The sequence below is a fragment of the Octodon degus genome, unplaced genomic scaffold (assembly GCF_000260255.1).
Source record: "Octodon degus isolate 3935 unplaced genomic scaffold, OctDeg1.0 scaffold00270, whole genome shotgun sequence".
In the NCBI taxonomy this organism is placed as follows: domain Eukaryota; kingdom Metazoa; phylum Chordata; class Mammalia; order Rodentia; family Octodontidae; genus Octodon; species Octodon degus.
In genome coordinates this window covers 76352-98050 of record NW_004524846.1, presented here as the reverse complement: position 1 = coordinate 98050, position 21699 = coordinate 76352, and positions in this window count along the sequence as shown.

Here is a 21699-nt window from a genome sequence, read left to right as displayed (position 1 = left end):
TTTTTTTTTTTCAGTCCCGGGCATCGAACTCAGGACTCTGCACTTTCCAGGCAGGCACTTATTCTACCTCTTGCACTCTCTCCCATCTTAACCATGTTTAAGCATCCGGTTCAGTGGTATCACACACATTTGCCCGGGTATGCAACTATTACCACCGTCTAGCGCTAGAACGTTTTCATCTTGCCAAATGGAACTCTGTTACCTACTTCACACTAAATCCTAATTTACCTTTTTTCCCAATCCTTGCCAGTGACTATTCTACTTTTTGTCTCTATGAATTTAACTACTCTAGCTACTGCACATGGGATAAAGACAATGTTCTGGATTTAGATAGTAGTAATGGTTGCATAACTCTGTAAATATACAGAAACTACTGAATATACAAAACCTACTGAACTGTGCACACTTTTAAAAGGAGAGATTGTGTTTCTCTTTTGAGAGAAAGGAAAACAGCTGCTCATGAATTTAGCATTTAGCTGTAATTCAAGTGAGGCAGTTTATCCATTAAATTCAGCAAACAAAAGATAAGTAATGGAAGAGAAGGGAAAATGAAAAAGTAAGAATGGAGGAAGAAAAAAGAGAGAAAAAGAACAAGAGAAACAATTAAAAAGAAAAAGAAACATAAACATGGGTGTTGGCCCACATGCAAGTTTGGATTGAATGCAAACCACCAAAATCCTCTCAATTCTGCCCTAACCTTCCCCTGACCCCAGACACACACCCAGGCTTCTTTCTCACAGAGTATGTGAATTTGAGAAAATTGATCCAGTTATGATCTTCCTTTAGCCTAACTTGTGGGGATCACAGTAAATTATCACCTATTAAGTACAACAGTTCACTGAAAAGAAACCTGATTTAGGAGTCAAAAAACTTAGATTCAACTCAATTCTCCTATTTTCCATTCTCATAAGCTGTTGAGCTGAAGCTTGGCACATGGTTGGTATTGAAAACTTTGAATTTCTCATCATGCTAGTAGTGACTGATTTAAAGATCCAATAAAATGTATTGAGAATTCAAACTACCATGTCTGGTTTATGTCAAGATTTGCCAACTGGAAAGGGCTTTGAAATCGATACAAGCATAGACGTGAAACTGAGTTAATTAAATCACCTTCAGCCATGTCTTAGAAAAATTAACATACCCTTAAATATATTCCTATCATTGAAGATTGTTATAGTATTATTATTTTGTCTTTTTTTTTCCTTTGTAGGGAAGGGTCTACAGGGTGTTCAAGGTCTCACTACTAGATCGGACTCGTAGTGATTCTCCTGCTTGCAGCCTCCCAAGTGCAGGGATTACAGGCACACGCCACAACACCCAGTCTCAGTTGCTATCTCAGCATGCCCCAGGGGTGGGGCTGGCATGGCAGGCCTGGGGATCGAACCCCTGACCCCTGCTTCTGCTTGCAGGCGTTTTAATCTGCTGAGCTATTTGGCTGGCCCTTGGTATTGTTATTGAGTCCATTGAATTGATGTAGTTTTTCAGACACACCAAAACCAAAAAGGAAAAAGAAAATAAGATCAAAATGAATAGTTGACCAGATACTTCAGAAATTACTTTCCCTTATAAGTTTTTATTCTTATAACCCTGGTCACTTATCACTCACATATCTAAAAACAACTCTGCAAAAGTCCGTCTAGACAACAGGGTAAAATCATTGCGGACTGGGGAGAGTTGGGGTACTTCGTAAAAGAGGGTTCAAGGAGAGTCAGACACTAAATGAAGAAAATTAGGTTTTGAATTCTAAACTGGATGAACAGTTTGAGCAAAGAAAAGAATGCACATGGCATGTCTCAAAGAGATATGGCACGCCTGCGCACGTAAGAGCTGAGCGCTCATACGACGATGGTTAAGCGCGTAGTCTTCCTAACTGGAGCTCTCATCTTCACCAGCATAGATGGTTCCTACCTTCACTCAGCACGTTTCCTTATCTGTGCCTACGCCAAGGCATAATGAATATCTCACCTGAAGTAGACTCTCAGTAAATACTAACCACTTTTATCAAATAGGGAAAGTGCAAGCTGAGACTGCCAATATGGCTAAGAGGCACATTGCAGATGATCTCTATTTCAAGCTTGCCTAGAATTTTCCAGAAAAGATACCCTAAATACATCCTACATTCGCTAACCCCTTAATCCCTCATGGTAAATAAAATAACAGCCATAGACCCAAAGTCTCATATGTGGCAATTAAACATAAGGCTTCTTATATTTGAACACAGACTTAATGAATCAGATTCTTCAGAGCTCAGACATGAGAAATTTTTCTTTCACTTAAACAATTCTCATAGAACATTGTATTTAGGAAATACTGCCTGAGACACAGAGCCCAAGGAAGACATAACCAAGACAAGAAAGGGGAAGGGGGTAACTTTTATCATAATAGCCACAGTATTTTCTTATATTTAACTTAAGAAGAGGAATATAACCAGCCCACCCCAAAGTTACACCCTATACCTTGTAACTATGGGGAAATTACATTACTACTATAAATTCAAATATCTCTCAACAGTCTCTAGCAATGATTTCTTCCCATCCCTTGTGCTTGCTCACCTACTATGCGCCAGCAAAGATAGCCCCAAACAGCCGGGGTGTGTCAAACAATATTCATTTATTTCCTCACAGTCTGGAGCAGTGAGAGCAAACCCTTTAGAGACTGAGTGCCGGACTGCTACCCAAACCCACTGATTTATCACAAAGTGCCAACACTGAAATTAAACGTGAATACTAAGGTTTTAGCTTAGAAAACACAATTCGACATTAACATCTTTTTTCTTAAAAATGCAGTAACGTGCATGCCATAGGTTCGCCATCACTGTTCTAGAGCTATCCATCCACAAGCACCTTTCCCAGCTCTTTTTCCTAACCAAATCTTCTCATTTTCTGATCTTAGCTCAAACATCCCTTAGCAAGCCCTCAAGACCAGTCTAGTTCTTTGCTGTTGCTCTTATAAAAATGCGCATCCTCACTAAGAATCCCATCTCAGTTTATAGTTAGATGTTTTTTCTGGATGATCATATGATTAATATCTACTGCTTGTATAAAGATAAATTTCATTAATTCACTATTCACTCTTGACAGCAGGGCTACAGGTACCTTTTATCTCCCTTCATTTCTAGTCCTAGCATAGTATCTGTCACACTTCACACACTCTAGAAGAATATCTGAATAAACAAAAGCTCCAGTCCCTTCCTAAATAAAACTACCTTGCTCCTATAGACTGAGAGAGATGAAGGCAACCAAGTTTTAAACCATCATGCAGCAAAATAATTACAATGGTGGATTAAACCAAAAGTAGTATACCAGTGGCTTAAAACACCCCGCTTGAAACCAAGTAGCAGTAATTGAGCTCATGTTGATTGGCCCACACTGGCCGGCTGATCTGGCTGACTGGGCCAGTGGGGCTCGGTTCATGGGGTTCACGCATGCACTGGCAGTGAGCTGCCAGGTGGCTGGGGGCTGGCTGGTCTAAGATGGCTCAGTGGGGACTGTTTATCTCTGCTTGGTCTCTCAGCCTCCAGAAGCCTAACTCAAGCATATTCCCAAGGCAGGTTTTTAAGGAAGACAGGGAAATAATATACAAACTACACTTCGTGTCTGTTTTATTCTCCAAAGCAAAGCAAGTCATAAAGCTCGCATCGATTCAAACACAGAGAACCCTCCTCATGGGAGGAGGTGCCAGGTCACATTACAGAGGTGCTGCAACGGAGACAGACGGAGAATCTTATTTCTTTTTTATAAGGTACCAAATCACCCATTGCACAATAAAGCCCAGTTCTGCTCATGCTGAGTTCTTTGTAACCAAAAGTCTATTTGGCCAGTTTATGAGAAATGCATGTCCAGTCTTCCTTCCTTCTATACAGACCACTCCTCTCTACTCACCCATCTACCTCTTCCCCCTAAAAAAGAAAAGAAAGAACTGCTTAGCTGACTACCTGCATGGATTCTATGCCTGCGACAAGTAAGAGTTTATTACCACAAACTTTGAAAGAGTATGAGGGACCAGATGGATGTAAGCGACAAAATCAGGGCAATTTGCAAGCAGGAAAATATGACTTCTACTCTGGAAAGGATTGCTGTGACATGCTGGCGTGCGGGAGAAACCCTGTGTAGGTCCACACCACCTTTCTCCAATATTTTCCACTTGAGAACCACTGATACAAAGACATGTGGGCTTCATTACAAGATGTAAACAGTGATCTGCATGAGGAAAATCATATTACAAGCTAAATATTACCCATTTGGATTTGCAGCCTGGTTACAGTCCACTAAATTCTAAGTACTTTTTTTTTTTTTTTTACCAGCCAAAGCTATATTGCATTTCAACTCTCTTGTTAGAAACTGATGCCAGGACTTGACAAGATAATGGGATGGAGAAAGTTTTCAGCTCTCATTTACAGCAGATCAGAGAAGGGTCAGTTTCCTGGGTAATGAAGCACTGCCTAGTTGCCCCTAAATCACGCCCTACTCTGCTCCATCTCCAGAGGCTCAGAAAGCATGTGCATTATCAGCCTTTAAAGCATTATTCTAACACCTCAAAAAAAAAAAAAAAAAAAAAAAAAAAAAGGAAAAAACTTATAATAAATGACCTGAGTATTGGGAGACACAAAAGGCCAAATTTCAGAGGTGGGTTTCTAAAACAAAATAATCCACAATCCTCCCTTTGTGTAAGCAAGACAGACACTTGCAATTCACACCAAAAGCTTTTAATTTATAGCCAACACTGGATCTTTTTTGTCTAATTTGCTCTTTCTCCAACTCATGTGTCGTGAACGTTAATGTGGACAATTTGTTGCTAACAGCACCAAAGAAAATAAAGGCGCATGAGCTCTGCCGAGCCCCGGTTGTGCTCTCTTGGCCGGTTCTCCAGCCAGTACATGCTTTCCATCTACTCCTATCTTATAGAATAGCACCACGGCCTGTGCAGGATGGAGTTTTCTCTCCCAGAAACACAGGAATCATGGGGTTGGGGATTAATAAAGGAGAAAGTAGTCGGTATTTATCTTTAAATTGTAGTTTCGAGTATCTTTCCTTAGTCCTCATGCTTGGTTCAGTTATGTCCCCACAGAGTCTCCTAACGTTCTGACAGACAGAAGCACTTACAGAGCTCTCAGGACTTCTGGAATGACAATTCATATGCTGTTGTGGGCATCTAGATAAGTGCCCCACTTGTCAGGTCCACCACCATCCACAAATAAAAGCAGAAACAGTGTCTATCTGCAACCATCACTACATTCCAGAAAGAACTCCATTGTAGAAGGCAGTCCAGAATTTCCACTCTATAAAACTTCATACAGATCCTGCATGTTTACCGAAACTTTTCTATTTCACAGAAGTTAAAATCAGAAATCTAGACAAACACCACACAAGCTACCATTTCAGGGCATTTTATAGACGTTATTAAATGTCTGACTTATAGTAGCTTGATTTATTTGGGTCCCAGTATGTGAGTGTGGACTTAGAGTGATTAATTCATCATTAATCCCCCCATTGATTTCAAAATTCCATCGTTACCTCCCCCTGATAGTTCATTCAATTACCAGTTCTGCTGAACAGCTTTCTTTTGAGTTTCTTTCCACATTGGTGTGCATGACCAGAAGAAGAAAAAAATATTTCAAGACAGATCAAATTAACACCTACTGAATCATCGTAGGATCAGGGAGATGTTTACATATGCATGCACACAGAGGAGGTGTCCTGTCGAAGGATCAGCACACACAAGGAAGGATATTGGTGCTCTCAATCTTGAGAGAAACACTTTAGTAAACTTGACCAAAATTTAACTCTCAAAGCCAATCACACTGGGAGATGGAGCCATGATCTAACTGCCTGCCTGGCAAGCACAAGGACCCAGGTTTGATCTCCAGTACCACATGCCCTGCCAGCCGTTTGCCATGCCAACCACTGAAACTGGGCATGGTGGTGCATGCCTATAATCCCAGTGCAGGAGAGGCTGAGACAGGAGGATCAACTAGGAGTCCAAGCTGCGTAGTGAGACCTTGCACCAAATAAATAAAAAGATATTTTTAAAGCTAGTGATACTTTATAATAGTAATAGTGACATTGCTTTTAATAGGAATAATTAGGACCTGCCAGGGTAGAAGAGGCCAAGCTGGGCCAGAAACAGAGTTCTGGAACTAAAAGGGAAAGTGCGAGAAATTCTCCAGCAGCTGTGTTCACTCTAAATTCACAATATTCTTTTCGTAATTAGATTAGGACCAGAAACACTGACCAGCGGGTTCTCCTGGGAAGAAAACTACACTGACTGTATTCCTAAAATGTAAGAAGCAGCGAGTGTGGTTGCTCTGGGTATCGTTTTGTGTTGGTTTTGACAGGATTTTGCTTTGGTTTGATTTGATTTGGATGGCAGTTTTAAATCTGCTTTTCTAGTCCTAATAATGTGCAAACCACTTCATGGTGCACTTCTAATATTTCTGCTGTCTCTCTGTTTTTCTTTCTTTTTATTTACCAATCCTCTTCAGTCAGCTCTCAAAATCCATTAGGATTATAAGTATACATTACATTTAATGTGGCAATTAGTACCCAAAGCACTCCCTCACATTATGTCCATTTAAACATTATAAGAACTCTACAGGATGTACATTATCACCACTTCCCAAGTAAATAAAATAGGGCTAAGAGGAAACAACACAATTCCTTTCTAATTACTCTTACTGAACACTTGTAAAAAGCCAGGTTTGGGGCTAGGTACTGCCACCTGTACTGTGTCTTAATTCTCAGAACACTCCAATGAAGCTGGGATTAGTGATTCTTCTTATATTACAGAGGTGAAAACACAAAGTCTAGGAGGCTTAAGAAATTTAACCATAGTCATATAGCCTGAAGTTGGCAGACCAAGATTCTCCTGCAATTATATAACTACCAAACTCCAAAACCAGGACTAGAACCTAGGCTTTCTGATTCTGAGCCAGGGGCAGAACTGTTGCAGGTTTTTCATTTCTTCCTTGAGCTCTGTATCATGGCAAAGCATACCTGATTTTCTTCTTTCATTCTAACATTCTAACTCCGAAATGTTGAAAAGCACTGTCACCAAAAGGAGACATTTTCGCTAGCAGTCACGTATTACATACAAGGAGATAGAGCCGAATGAGCTAAAAAGACACCACTGCAGCTAACTTATCCTCTAATTTATCTGGTGCTGTAAAAATAAAAGATTTCTTTGGCTTCCTGACGGCTCTGCAGTCTTAAAGGTGAAATGCCCTCAGGGTCCATAAATAGGTTTTGTTCTTCGGGTCTGCTCAATGTTTCAATGTGGTTTTTATCTTTAAAATATTAAGTAAATACTGCAAAGTATTTAAACAGACTCTGGGGGGTATCTCAGGTTTGATTCTGGCCCTACAGCAAAGCCATTAAAGCTTGGATGTGGAGAAAAATCAAAAGAAAACTAGAGTCACAGCTTTCTCTAAATATTTTATAGCTTAGCATTGTAGCACTTTGCCTGCCTGCTGCCTTGCTGGTTTGTAGGGAGCTGTCCTCCAGCCACAGGCTGAGTCGACCGTGTGGACTTTGTGTCCACAAAAATGAGAGCCAACATTTGGAGATGGGCCAAAGAGAAGATCTCACAGCCGCCTGCTGCAGCCTCCTTTGCTTTCCTGACTTCACCTCCGTGGGAAAGCACATGAGTGGCTGCTCGAGATGAACAGCAGTGCTGTCCACAAGGAGCACTTAACATCGCAAGGAGAAAATGGTTCCCAGGCAGGTACTCTCTCCCCAGAAGCAGCGAACTATTTCGCAAATGGAGACCTAGAGAGTAGCGGGGATGTCTCAGCTCGAACTCACCCCTGCTGCTGGAAAGAACAAAAACAGTCACTGAACACTTAGTTTGCCAGAAGTGTACATCAGTAGCACCATCATCTGTACACACAGGCTTTTTAATAGCAACTCGAAATGAAAATCTAATGCATTCCCCACTCATCTGAACTCCCCAAGTTCCAAAAGCAAAATCAGTCAAGGATTTATTTTTAAGTCATGTGCTACACTCAAAAAGGAAAATGAAACTGAAATGTTCTTTTCAGGCTACAAGGCAGTCAGACATACGTACAGGCAGGCATAAACATAGAGAGAGACAGAGTGAGTGGGTGGAGAGACAGACAGAGACAGAGAGACAAAGAGATCATTTTTTCCCAAATTCCAGCAAGACTCACCATCAATTTAAGCCACTAAAATAGGCTTCTTTCATAGTGTGCAGAATATAAACTCCATGTATCTCTGCTTCTCCAAAAGCCCGAACTACCGTAAGAAGGAAGAAACAAAGAAACCTCATATCTGTAGCATCTCTTCCTTTCTCCAAAGTCCTTCACTACGAGGTTTCCAACCAGCCTGGGAAGAGATGAGCCTTGAGCCCGTCTAACATGCCCGGTTGGGCCGCAGCCCCTGTGATCTTTCTATATACACTGATTTACAGGACGAGTGAGGAGTCTCAAAGGCAAAGAACTCAAATATGGTCCAGAATGAGACCTCAAACAGATGGTATGATTCACCCTCCTCACGAAAAGTGGGATAGGCAAAAGGATAAGATAAATTGCCTAGGAACAATGCAGTCTCTAGAAAATAAATCTGTTCAGGAGACAAAGGCATCTAACATTAAGAACCAGCCTCAGCCCCAGAACCTGAGTCTAGAGGTAAGCGCCTATGGTACGTACATCAAGGTGACTATTTGGTCCTGGCCCTGTCCAGAGGAAAGGAGACATTCAGCGGCCTGGAGTTGCAGCCTAGCTGCAAGACCGTGTGGCGCCCATTAGAGCAGTGAGAGCAGCCACCGACCCAAGAACACTTGTGAAACACCCCTCAGAGACACGCTAAGAGGCTACGGAACAGTGAGGTTGCCATCCTTCCTTCAGGTCACGGCGTAGGAGGTTATCCAACCAGCAAAAATCTGGAACTGCCTATCGATGAATCATCTTTATCCCTTGTGGGTACTGCAGGCTACTGAATCACAGTCTCACAATCCTCCGATACTTTGTTAAAGGTTATAGCTCTCCACTCTAAAAGTACACCAGCTACTTGAATTCCTAATATGAATTTCATTGGAAACTGCCCTATATTTTCAGCTGTTCTGAGTTCTTACTGAATCCCAATAAAGTATTAATGTATATTTAAACACCTACTAACACAAACATCTCCACACGGAGCAATGTGGAGATCTCTAAAACGGAGCCAACGCCTTTGGCCCCCATCACTGAAAACCTGTCTTTTATCTGCACTGCTACCTTAAATTATCAAAAGGCAATGCAAATGATGAGGAACACATGGTTTTGCTTTGAATGAAAAATATATTTTATCTTATTTCATTTTTTGGCAAAGGCTTTTGAGATGTGATTATCACAGAATTAATGTACCCCAAAGCCCCAACATTTTGTTGCCATGCCTTCCAACTGGCTGGCTTTGACATAACTGGAAAAGGTTACGAACTTCCCTGAGGGAACAGTCACCTTACTTTTCTGCCCCTGATCCTTTACAACAAAGCTTAAAACAAATGCCTCCCCTTCTCTCTCTCTTTCCTGAACCCACTGGAATCTGCTGTCTCACAAACAATAATGTCAAGTTTCCATCCTCCTCACGCTCAACCCTCGCACACCAATTGACACCTCTGTCCATTTCTTTTTCCCTTTGACTCTCAAATTTATTTCTCTGCACTGAACTTCTGCCCTGAACTCTACATTCATATATTCAAGTGCCTATTTCATTTCTCCACCTGATCACTCAGGCGTTTCAAACTTAACATCTACAAAACCCACAGTCTTCATTTCTTCTTCTTTTACCCTGTTCTTTCCCCCTCGATTTTTTCCAGTCTCAATAAATGTCAACTCTAGTCTTTTATCGCACTTCGCTGTCAAATCCAGTAACTTCAAATATTGTAAGACTGACCTTCAAAATATAGCCCAAATCTGACCACTCGCCACCTCGAACACTGCCACCCTTTTAATCCTGTGCTTTTCTTACCTGGATAGCTACAGCTGTCTCCGGTGCACCCTCTAGCCGGCCTCTATTTGCAGTTTCTCTATTTCTCATAAAACAGAATCAGATCCTGCATGTCTCTGCTCACGCCGCTCACTGGTTGCTGTCTACAACACAGTGAAATCCAAGGTTCTTATAAGGCCTGACTCAGTTTAGAGCTCCCCCTCTCTTCGACGCCATCACCAACCATTCGCATGTTCATAGCTTCGCACCATCCCTGCCGGCTACTTCTGTTCCCACCCACCCCTCAGACGTTCCCCTCTCGGGGCCTCTGAACTCACCGCCTCCACTGCCTGGAGTCACCTTCCTTTACCCTCGATGGTTCACTCTTTCCATTCCTTCTGGTCTCTGCTCAAATATCCCCTCACCAGAGATGCCTTCCAGGACTCAGCACGAGGAGACCACCGCTCTCTTCCACCAGCGCTGTCTTGCCCTTGCTCAGCTTCTCCGCCCAAGCTCTGTCTGTCTGGTGATGAGATGAAATCGCGCCCACTGTCAGAAGGTGAGCTGCGCCCACGGAGTAGGGAAGCATCCGGCTTCATCTTCAGCACTGTCCATAATGTGAGGTAAAGTTATGAGTATTTTATTACTTACCGCTCCATATATGGTCTGGTTCCACCAGCTTGTATTGATCAGCTGGAATTACAAATGAAACTGATTTTCCTCATATCAGTTATTAAAATGTCACATATCTTTATTTTTTTATTTTTCAGCTCTTACATATGAACAATAGTTCCTAAAAGAGTAATTATAAAGACTACATACTTCATGCCATAATGCCAGCAAAAAATCTGAATGGTGTGCTACAGAGAAAAATTTTTATAATTGCTATTACTATCATCATTGCTATCATTAAAGAACTAGAAATGTAGACAAAATTATTCTTATCGAGGATTAATATAAGAATTATATCTAGTTGTAATAGACTCTTCCCTTGGGCAGTTTTATAAAGACTCAGTATGAGCAAGGATGAAGGATGACCCATCACTTAAGGTTGAGGAAAAAAGAAAAAAGAGTTGTGCAGGATTGATTGCATGCATTCTGTATACACACACACACACACACACACACACACACACAATGCCCTTCTGGCATGCATTCTTTGTCCTGTAGTTCTGTAGAGTTCTCCCCTTTAGTTACTCTCTTCCACGGAGGTTTCTCAGTTCAGCCAAATGATTTGCTGCAGCCATTGGGCTAGTGGCATGTAACACCCCCCGCCCCAAACAGTTGCACATGCATTGCCATTTGTTCTTCTCCTCCTCTGCCTCTCACCATCAGAACAAGCCCAGGACAGCCTGCTAGGGAGTAAGATGAGAAAAAACCCTGGGCACCCCGATCACAGTTGCTCAGCCCTTCTGAGACAACAGGTGGGCCAACACACCAGTAGGGGGATGGTGCAAGCAGGATGATCTAATTAGTTCTGCAGCACCAACTGAGAATCCGTGAATACATGGATTACCGCAAACAAACTCTAAGAGAACCGCTCAGCTCACCTGTAAACTCAGGAATTAAATAAATATATAGCTTTTAGCCACTGGTTTTTGGATAGCTTTCATACAGCATTAGTAGCAGTAGGTGACTGTAATGGAAATTGAAAATGGGGCTGAGTGGAAAATGAAAAGAATGATGCTCCGGTTATCTGCTGGTGAAAAGGACTGGGGTGACATGAAGCAACAGTACCAGGGATACAGGTGCTCACTTTATGATGCAGTAAAAAAGAATTCTACCCCACATCTAGTTAGTGCTACAACACCCAAGGGATGTCTTCAATGATGGCGAGGGTTGTGGGTGTGTAGCATTCAGGAAAAGGACAATGGGAGCAACAGACGTGCCCCTGAAAAAGCCCGTGCCATCTCATCACCTTCCCACTCTCTTCCCCAAAGTGGACTCCTTCAGTAGTAATAGCAAGATGAAGAGGGCGATGTTTACTACTACTGGGAGCACCTGGGTCTGTAACAAGAGCAAAGTTGAACGAGGCTGAGTGGGCAGAGGAAGCCCACCTACCTGCCCGGCCATGCAGAAGGGACCTTCCAAGCCCAGTGGGGAGCTGCTGCCCCATGCAGACCCTGTTCTGCTTGGCCCTGTTATTCCTTTGGGCCAGAATTGCAAATATGAACATCAGTAGAGCAGGTGAATTCCACTTTTCACAGTATCTCTTTGTGTTCGGATGACAATCCGTGGTTTGGTTTCTACAGGGCAAAACTAACCATATTTTCCTCCTCCAGACCATGTTAACCTTCAGAGGAACAGGCTTAAAGGATTGGAAGACAGTTGTTAGACTACTTGGTCCAAGTTTGTGGGAGTTTTTTGTCTTTTTATCTTGCTTCTTTTATTTTTCCCCATTCCCCTCCGCTGCCTGCAACCCCTCTTCCTCCTCTTACTTATAAAATTTTGGCTTTTTTTAACTCTAGTGACCTGTTCATCCCTCCCACCACCCTCCAGCTGGAATTGACACAAAGGAACTGAATCACAGACACACTATGTGATCAGTAAGAACACCTGCAGCTTGGTCAGTGCCCCACCGGCACCTGTCTCATGGTCCTCTGCCGTCTGCTTGCCCTCTCTAAAGCTGCCAATAGCACTTGCTTCTGTTACTGTATCTTTAATTTCAAATGCACAACAGAAAAGATGCTATGTTTTTCAACTAATTATAGATGATCTCCAACCTTCATGATTACAGCTTCTCTGGTCGTAGAAGACAACCCTGTTAGACTATTTGGTCCAAGTTTGTGGGAGTTTTCAAGTTTTATAAATTCCTCTATGTGAAAGGAAACCCAAAGTTTTGCTATTTGGAAATGAACAGCCAGGGGCTTCCTTTTCAGACTCTCAGCCTCTCACGTTTGCAAAGGGGTTCAACTCTGTCCCACCGCAGAATGACTTGTGTTCCCCAAGACCCACTCAATATTTAGAGCAGTCTCTTCTTCCTCATAAACAAGTACAAATCTAACATCTCAGAGCCATGATGCCAGGCCCATGTCCTCTCTGGGACCTCTTAGGATTTTTAGGAGCCCTTAGGGAATTGGGGCTCCTAAAACCTGACCCAGTGTCCCAGGGTTTATGACATACATGGGCAAATTTACTGGTAACTGACACTCACTGTACAAGCTTCAGGGGCAGAATTACATGATCTGCTAGTTTATCGGTTATAGGTAAATAATATTTATGCACTCATATTTAGGGATACATGCAGAATAGTTTGATTAATGGTACTGCTGATTTCTGCTGGTCTTTTGAAAGGAGCAGTTAATGCTTAAATTTTTTTCTTTTTATTTTATTCTTTTTTTCTTTTGAATTTCTTACAATTTTTTGTTATTGTTGTGTTTAGTTTTTCTTGAAACCACTCTTACATATTTATATCTGGTAAACCAAACAATTAAGTTGACGATAGCATCATGCAATACAGTAACCACTGTTGAATTCCTATTACTTTGTTTAGTGAAATTTTGTATTGTTTCTAACAGTATTTTTTCTATCACTATTTTGTGTTCTTTAACAAAATTAAATAAATATTTTTTATAAAGTCATTTTGATGCAATGATGTGTTTTGGGTTTTTTAAATCTGTTTTACCCATTTCTCTACCTTAATTTTTCTGAAACTAAAATATATACATAGAGATAGTATTTTATTTTTATATTTTTATTTTCAAGGTACAATTTACAGTTCTCTCTAGAACAGTCAAGTCACTGTGCTGGGTAGGGTAGCCATAACAAAAACAAAAAGCGGGGAGAAAAAGCCAACAAGAAGACAGTCCTTTATTGCTGTAGTACAATTCCGAACTCAAACTGCTCTTAAAAAAAAAAAGAAGAAGAAGAAGAAAAAATCGCTGCCATTTACCTCTAGAAAGCACCAAAGAAACATAAAGTGTTAACAGTAACTCACTGTCCCCCAGGCACACATAACAGTCCTCCTTCCCATAGAGGAAGTATGAGCCGATTCTTTGCTAGCAGACTTCTGAATCATTCCTGATGAGAGTCTTTCCCGGAGGAGTCAGCCACTGTATTTGCCAGACAGCTCCAGTCATCTCCTGCATTGCTCCACCCTGGAAAAAGCATGATCACCTCTACTTCTTTAGTGAAAATATGGTGGAAATGGCCTGATTAATTACTGCTGAGTTGCAACCAAAGGTAACTTCCATTTTGTATTTATACACTTTTTAAAGTATCTCTGTTAATACTATAACATCCTCCACACTTCTAAATCTTTTGACTATGCCATAGCTCCTAGATGTGCAGTAGCGAATAATCTAGCTCGCTGTCAGACACAGGAACAGTTCTGGAGCCTTTTTGCTTGAAGTAGCAATGGTGGAGAATCCCGGGCTTCTGCCCTCGCAGCCTGGCAGAGACTGTGCTACTTTACCTTTACTACTTTCCCAGGTAAACTAGTAAAACCAGGCTGAGACATCTGACCCAAGCAGAGTAAGAGTCACTCTCCAAAAATTTGCACTTGGAACCCAGACACGGAGCCAGAAAATTATGGTCAGCAAGCAAAACCAACTGGTGTAAATGTAGCAGAGGCAGCAGAGAACCAGACTGCGGACTGGAAAGGCCAGTATGAGCTATCTACAGCTGGACAAGAAATCACTTTATTTTTTTTTTCTGTGATTTATTTTTATTTTTAAGCAGTACAAAGAGTGATAGAAAAATAAACAGAATTAGAAATGATACAAGATTTCACTAAACAAAGTAAGAGGAATTCCACAGTGTTTGCTGTGTTACATGCTGTGTTCAAATTAGTTGTTCAGATCAGCAGATATAAACATGTAAGATTCATTTAATGAAAGGAACAAAACCAAAATTAATAAAGAATTTATAAGAAATTCAAAAGAGGGGGCAGGGATACTTGCAGTGGTTGACACGCTGTGTCAGCTTGGCTGAATCTGCTCGCCTCAGTTCCGGGCTGTAGAGGCCCTGCCCTGGGGCATGACTGGTTCCACCCTATGGTGAGACAGGCAGCCCCAGGGTGACTCAGCACAAAAAGTGTATATAAAGGAGTTGAAAAACGCTTCACTGCCCTCTTCCTTGGAAAGGTCGCAGACTCTGGAGGAACTATGATCTTCCATCTTCACTGTAGAGCACCAGACTTCGGGCCAGACTTCTCTGCTCTTCCTTGTTTGCTGCCTCCACGAACTGCTGCCATTTGCTTTGGAGCCAGCTGAGTATGAACTGAAACCTCCACAAACTGAGAGCTAAATAAACCTTTTCTTCCTTAATTTTGAGTGTGGGGTATTTGTCCCAGCAACAAGTAAAAAGTAACTAATACACAACTCAATGGCTAACAACAAACATTTATTATGTCAGCTTCTAAAGGGTAAGGAGTCTGAGGGCAGTTTGGTTGGGTGATTCTGTTGTAGTCAGTCACGTGTAGTAGCACACACTTGCCAGAGCAGCAAGCCCCTGAGGAAGCTGAGGCACGAGGATCAAAACCAACCTGAGTCTAGACCAACCTGAAATATATAGTAAGACTCTATCTCAAAAACAAACAATAATGCCCACAAAGAAAAAAAGGTTTTTGATCATGCTGTTGGAGGGGACTTTGGGCACCTCACCCGTAGGGCCGAAGGACCTGTTTCTGTGCTCACGCATGTGGTTGTTGGTGTCTCATGTGTTGAGGGCTTGGTCCCTAGCTACACGAATGTGAGCCTTCAGAGCCCTGCTGCTGAGGGCAGCCTGCTTTCCGCATGCTAGGGAGTCATGAGAAAGACAAAGCACATGCTTGGATGGAAGCCCGAGTCTTCCCAACCGTAATCTCAGAAGTGATAACCTGTCCCTCTTACTATCCCTCCCACCCAGGGAGGAGATTGACAGAATGCAGGGATGGAGGGGGAGGGGGAGCCACCTTAGAGGCTGCCTGCCACAGCTTGCCTGGGGACCCCCTAAATCACAACCCTGCCACATGAGAGACACCCTCGTGTCACCCTGCGGTCCCAGCAACCTTCATCCCATCTCAGTGTCAGCTCAGAGTCCAGACTCCTGTCATCTAAATCAGGCCCAAGCCCTGATGAGTCCACTGAGCTACACCTCCTCACCACAGTACTTCAGACACAATCCCCCTTCATCTCTCCACCTGAGATTAGAAATATGAATTATCTATCCCACCAACCCCCCTACACACACACCCCATATAATGTGGACAGGGCTTAGAAAACTTTTTATCCCAACATTTGAAATAAACAGAGGACAGGATGCAAAAGAGTCCTGGTGTACAGCAGTTTGGAAATCCAGTTGGCAAGTGGTGAAACCTCCATAATTCCATCTCAAGGCCTTGGGGCCTGATTCTCCCTGACCCAGCTCTACCTTCTCTGCCCTTGCTCTTGTCTTCTGAGATAGCCTTCCTGCCTGTCTGCCTCCCTCTTTCCTGCTCTCGTTCTCCCTCCCTTCCCTCCTGCTTTCCTTTTCTTTGAAAAAAGACAGTGTATACAGACAGTTGAGTCGTTATCATAGACTCCTTGCTTCCCATGGGATTCTAGCATCCCCAGGTCACTCGTTCTATATGCTATGCCTAGTTTAAGTTGGTGAGAATTCTTTTAAAAACTTTCTACATCCCCTATAAATCACACAGAGATTCACTCCATTACATGAAAGACAGGCTCAAAAACCTAGAAATAAGTTCTTCTCTTGCATGAACCATAAGATAGCTGAGACAATACTCTTAAACTTACTAGAGGCACTATCATTTCTGAAAGTCTGCGATACACACCATTTAATCTCTACATTTAAAGGATCTCTTGTGTAACTGACTAGTATCCCTGTCACCGCTCTGAAACATGCAATTTTGATGGTCACATACTTTTTCCCCCCTTAGGTTGCCATTCTGATAGTGTTGTGGATTTACTCTTCAACTGAAAGCTGTTTCTTTCCATTTTCCATGTGGAAAAAAATGATAACTTTCAAAACTACAGTCATGGCTCCGTTTGATTCATCAGTCTTTACTTCAATTTAATTCTTCCCCCATTTTACTATAAAGCAGCAAGAAGAAACCAAGCACCACCCCTCACAATTTTCTGAAAAATCTTCTTAACTAGATCACCAGCTCATGGAGCACATTCGCTGCTTTTCACGTTACTGCAGGCAACAATGTCCTAACATTGACACTTACACAAGGATTTCTCCTTCCTTTAATTTACCTCCAGCATTTGCTCTCAGCCTTATAAAACACCAAGAGATTTCTACTCACAGTTCTTGAAGGCACTGTAGAATCCTACTAACGCTTTGCTCAAAACGCAGTGCCCAATTTAGGTTTCAGGTTTTCCCATGGAAGCACCCACCATGCAGCACAATGGGCATTTGCTGTCTTGTTACAGAAAAGCCTGTAATAGTAATCTGCACTTAAATAAACAAGCATGTGGTTTTTTACCCTTTCTGTAGGTCAGAAATTAGGAATAGGTTCACTCCAGAACTTTGGATCTGAATATCGCAGGAAGTTATCTCAGACTACAAGTCGGGGCTTCAACTGGTTCATGACTCAACAATACAACCTGAGGGGAAAGGATCCACTTCCAAGTCCATGTTGCTAGCTGGCAACAGCTACCTGTGCTCACTGGCTTTTAGATCCCCTACCTCAGTACCTCCACAACTGCTGGACGGGGGAGCTCAGTTCTTCGCTTACTACTTCTTTTTCTGATTCATTTTATTGAGAAACAAATAGCAATGAGACAGTTTCAAAATTGATTAGTAGGACAGTTTCGATGATTAATACATCGCATATTGTTGTCTTCATAGTGGTTATTCATAGTACAAGATGCAGACATGATATCCTGTCTAAACACTATTAGTACAAATCTTTCTTCTCATTGAATTAAGAGAAAGTAGCTGTATATCTATCCTAACTATTTTACATATATAGGTACAAAATGGTCCTTCATTTGTATCCCCTTTTTTTGTTTAGTTTTGTCAGTGATGGGTATTGCTTTGCCATTTAAATATTGTAGGTGCGTGAATTCAGCAAGATAATTCAATATAGTCCAGTAGTCCATAATAGTAGTGGGTTATCCGTAGGGCTGGCAATGTCAGAAGTTGTTGACTTGAGCCTTTTACAGCTCAGCATATTAATAAGACTTTACTTTTTATGCCACATTTGTATATTTTTTCTTCACTTACTACTGAAAATATTACATGTTACTTTTCTCAGTACAAGTGTTCTGAGAGAGAAAATAGAAACACTTGTGACTGAAGTCATCTTTGTATCCTAAAAGGTAGCATCTTTTGCTTCTACCATTAAAAATGGGAGAGCAAGGCAAGATGAGACTGAAGGGGGGAAGATTATATGAAAGCATGAATTTGGGGCTACTCACTGCAGACCTCTTTAGAAGCTGCCTACCAGACAGATTGCAAGACGTGAAGACCATGCAATAGGTCAGCAAAACCACCTGATGAATCTGCAGTCTCCTGAGATCATAAGATTTTTTCCAAACACTTAAATGCATCTACTCTACTTTCAGGCAACCTTGATTGAGTTTCTGCTCCTCATGGCAAACTATTCCTAAAAACCACATGCCACCTCCCTATAGAATCCATACCCTCCTTTCATGAGACTGAAAGCAAATACAGTGCAGCCTCCACAACCTAAGCTCAGAATGTCAGAGCCAACCTGCAGATACTGTAGAGCAGGCATGTCCTGTGTTCTGCTGACCTTGTCAGCATAAACTTCTCTCACAGCATAAGGACAGCACATTGCTACCGGAAGCCATGCATTTAATTTCTGTGATATGTAATGAGGCAATGTCACCTGCCAGAATGTTTTATTGAATCATAATGGGTTCCATGTGGTTCAATCAAGAGGTGCCATAAAATAGCTTCCAATGAACTTCAGGTGTAAGGTAACTGTACAGTGTATCACCTACAGAATCCAACTGAACCTGTGTTTAAAAAAAAAAAAGATGGGCAAGAAGCCATCTAAGTAGTTATAACCTCCTCACTAGTAATAATACTGATAAAAATTGCTGGCATCTATTCTATATAGACATAAGCTTCTTGTACAACTCAAGGAGGCTGTACCAGACATGCTTATCACTCCCCACTTCTTGTGCACCCTTCTAAAAATACTTACACTGAGAAAAGAGAACCCACAAGTCAGTTCCTCAGCCCTAGCATTTGAAATACTGCATTCAATCTTCACAGCCTTAGAAGGCAACTGTCAGCACTACCCACATTTCAAAGCTGAGGAAACTCAATCACCGCTCTTAAACAACTGGTCCAAGGTCCAATATCTAGCCTCCTAGTAGCTGTACAAGGAGTAGGCCCTTCTCATACTGTCTTGCACAGAGATGGTCTATGGCAGCAATGGCAAACCTTTTAGAGATTTCAATGATAACCAACAGCTGGCTGCGGCATATGTGCCATCTTAATGGCAGAAGCGATGGCCTGTGAATTCTAGTGCTAAATCATGAAAAACATTTCAGCTTTGCTTGGATTGCTCATCCTGCTGAATGCCATGCTCTGGGAAGACACAGAGCCAACAGCCACCATCAACTTCCCCAGCAATGTCAGCGAGTCCCCTCGGGTGTGAATCTTTGAACTTCAGTCACCACGGGGACAGGATCCCTCACAAGAGACCCCAAGTGAAAATCATTCAAGTGAGATACTCCCAAATTCCTGGCCCATACAGACTGTGTGATGACAAATGTCTTCACCAAGCCACTGGGTTTTGACATAGCTTATGCCTCAGTGATAGATAACTAACAGGAAATAAAGATGAGCACCTCTGCCTTTGCGTCATTGAGTGCAGCTAAGATGTTGTCCAAGGCTAGGGTTTCATCTGGGGAAGGATCTACTACTAAATTCATGCACATACCTGTTGGAAGGATTTGATGTATTGCTGGTTATTGACCAATGATCTCCCTTACTTTCTTGCCATGTGGGCTTCTCCATAGAGCAGGCAGAAGCATGGCAGCTAACCGCCTTACATTGGGAAAGAGAATCAAAGCAAATGAAAAGATTCAAGAAGACAGCCATAGTCTTCCTATAGCCTGTTCTCTATAACACTACACCAAATGTGCCATAGCCATTTCCTAGATGTAAGTCACTAAATGCAGTGCACATTCAAGGGAGATGAGGTTGTGCTACCATGCAAATACCAGGAAGGACAGGCCTGCGGGGGCCATACTGGATACTGTGTTCTACCCAGGGATGATCCAGAGGTCTGAACCAACACCCTTTATCATTATACTTTATGCCTCCTTTGACCATGCTTCCTTAAATCATGGATTGGGCTTACAAGCATCACCTGAGCATGAGAGTTGCTTCTCCTATAGCAAAAGCATCCCTTCCCAGGATATTTGAAGAGGACACTTGGCCTCAATACCATTGCTGATTCATCCCAGTGCTGAGCCCGCCTCTAGTCCTCACTCATAGTTACACCTTAGGCATTGTTTGCTCAGTTGTGCTCAGACTCAATTCCTTTCATCCTCAAAGGTCTACCTTCATATACAACTTTCATGACAGCTCCAGGGTAAATGAAATGATTATAATGTCTCTCAACAGGTCACTAAAATTGAGCACCAGTCATTCCTGTCTTTAAAATTATTAGAGCCCCCTAGCAATGACAACTTCTCACAGATCACCTTTCCCAAGGGTCCCACTTGTTCCTTTACTTATATTTATCTCTTTTTAGAGCTGCCACAGAGCCAGCCAGGTGGTTTGCTGCACAAAGGTGCTTGTCTAAAAGGGTCAGTGAGGGGGTTGAAATTCGCTCTATAATCTGAGCAGGGCTGCATCTGCCTGGAGTTGCACAAGGGAGTCATACAAGCTACTCTTGAGTGCTTTCTTTTCACTGCTTTGCAGCCCCCATTCTCTCTCTCTCTCTCTCTCTCTCTCTCTCTCTCTCTCTCTCTCACACACACACACACACTTTCTCCCTCTCCCTGTCCCTCTCTTCTCCTCTCTCCCCTCTCCCGCCTGGTGCCTCCCTGTCTTCCCCACCACTCTCTCTCCTCCCTCCTCTCACAGTGCTGGAGATCTTACCTACCATGGACCTCACACTAGGCTAATGCTCTAGCACTGAGCTACATCCCATCCCTATTTCCTTCATTTCTAAACTAATCCTGCAAACTCCAGTGACAAGAGGGGAAAAAGAGAGCCTATTGGTATTCATAGTTTACAAACTCTAAGGAAAGTGGGTCCTCAATGTCAAAGACCACTTTGGTTTCCAAAAATCCTCAGAAGTGATTTTTGAGCACTGCTTAATGTGATGATCTTTTGCATGCATACTTGAGAAGACAGAGTCCAGCGAGCAGTGTGAAGATATAGATTAGGAAAACTTAAGTAAATTTGCTTTACAAAGGAAAAGAAATACGGAGGTGATTTCAAGACAGCAAAATAGGAAACCTATATGAAAATAGGGAGTTAACAATATATACACCAACTGGTCCTGTGAGAAATCCAAAGCCAGTTAAGGTTCTCACAAATCCCCAACCCCTGTCTTCTCAAAAGTTCTAACTTCTCAGAGGGATTCCTAAGGAATGGATCTGGCCTGAATTCAAATAAGGGATGAGAAGAAAAAGGCCAGAGTGTGCAGTACCCCAGGCAGACACTAAGAGGCGCTCCACTACTGTACTTTACTTCCCCTCCAGGGGCTGCAGAGGGAGCACAGGAGTAGTAACTGGTAAATAATCCTTGTTAATTAGATCATACTCAACTCAGGCGTGGCACATCCTCAGAAAAGATCTGCGACGGCTCCAGAATCTCTAGCCAAGCTGAGATGAAAAGATTCTCCCTATATACAACC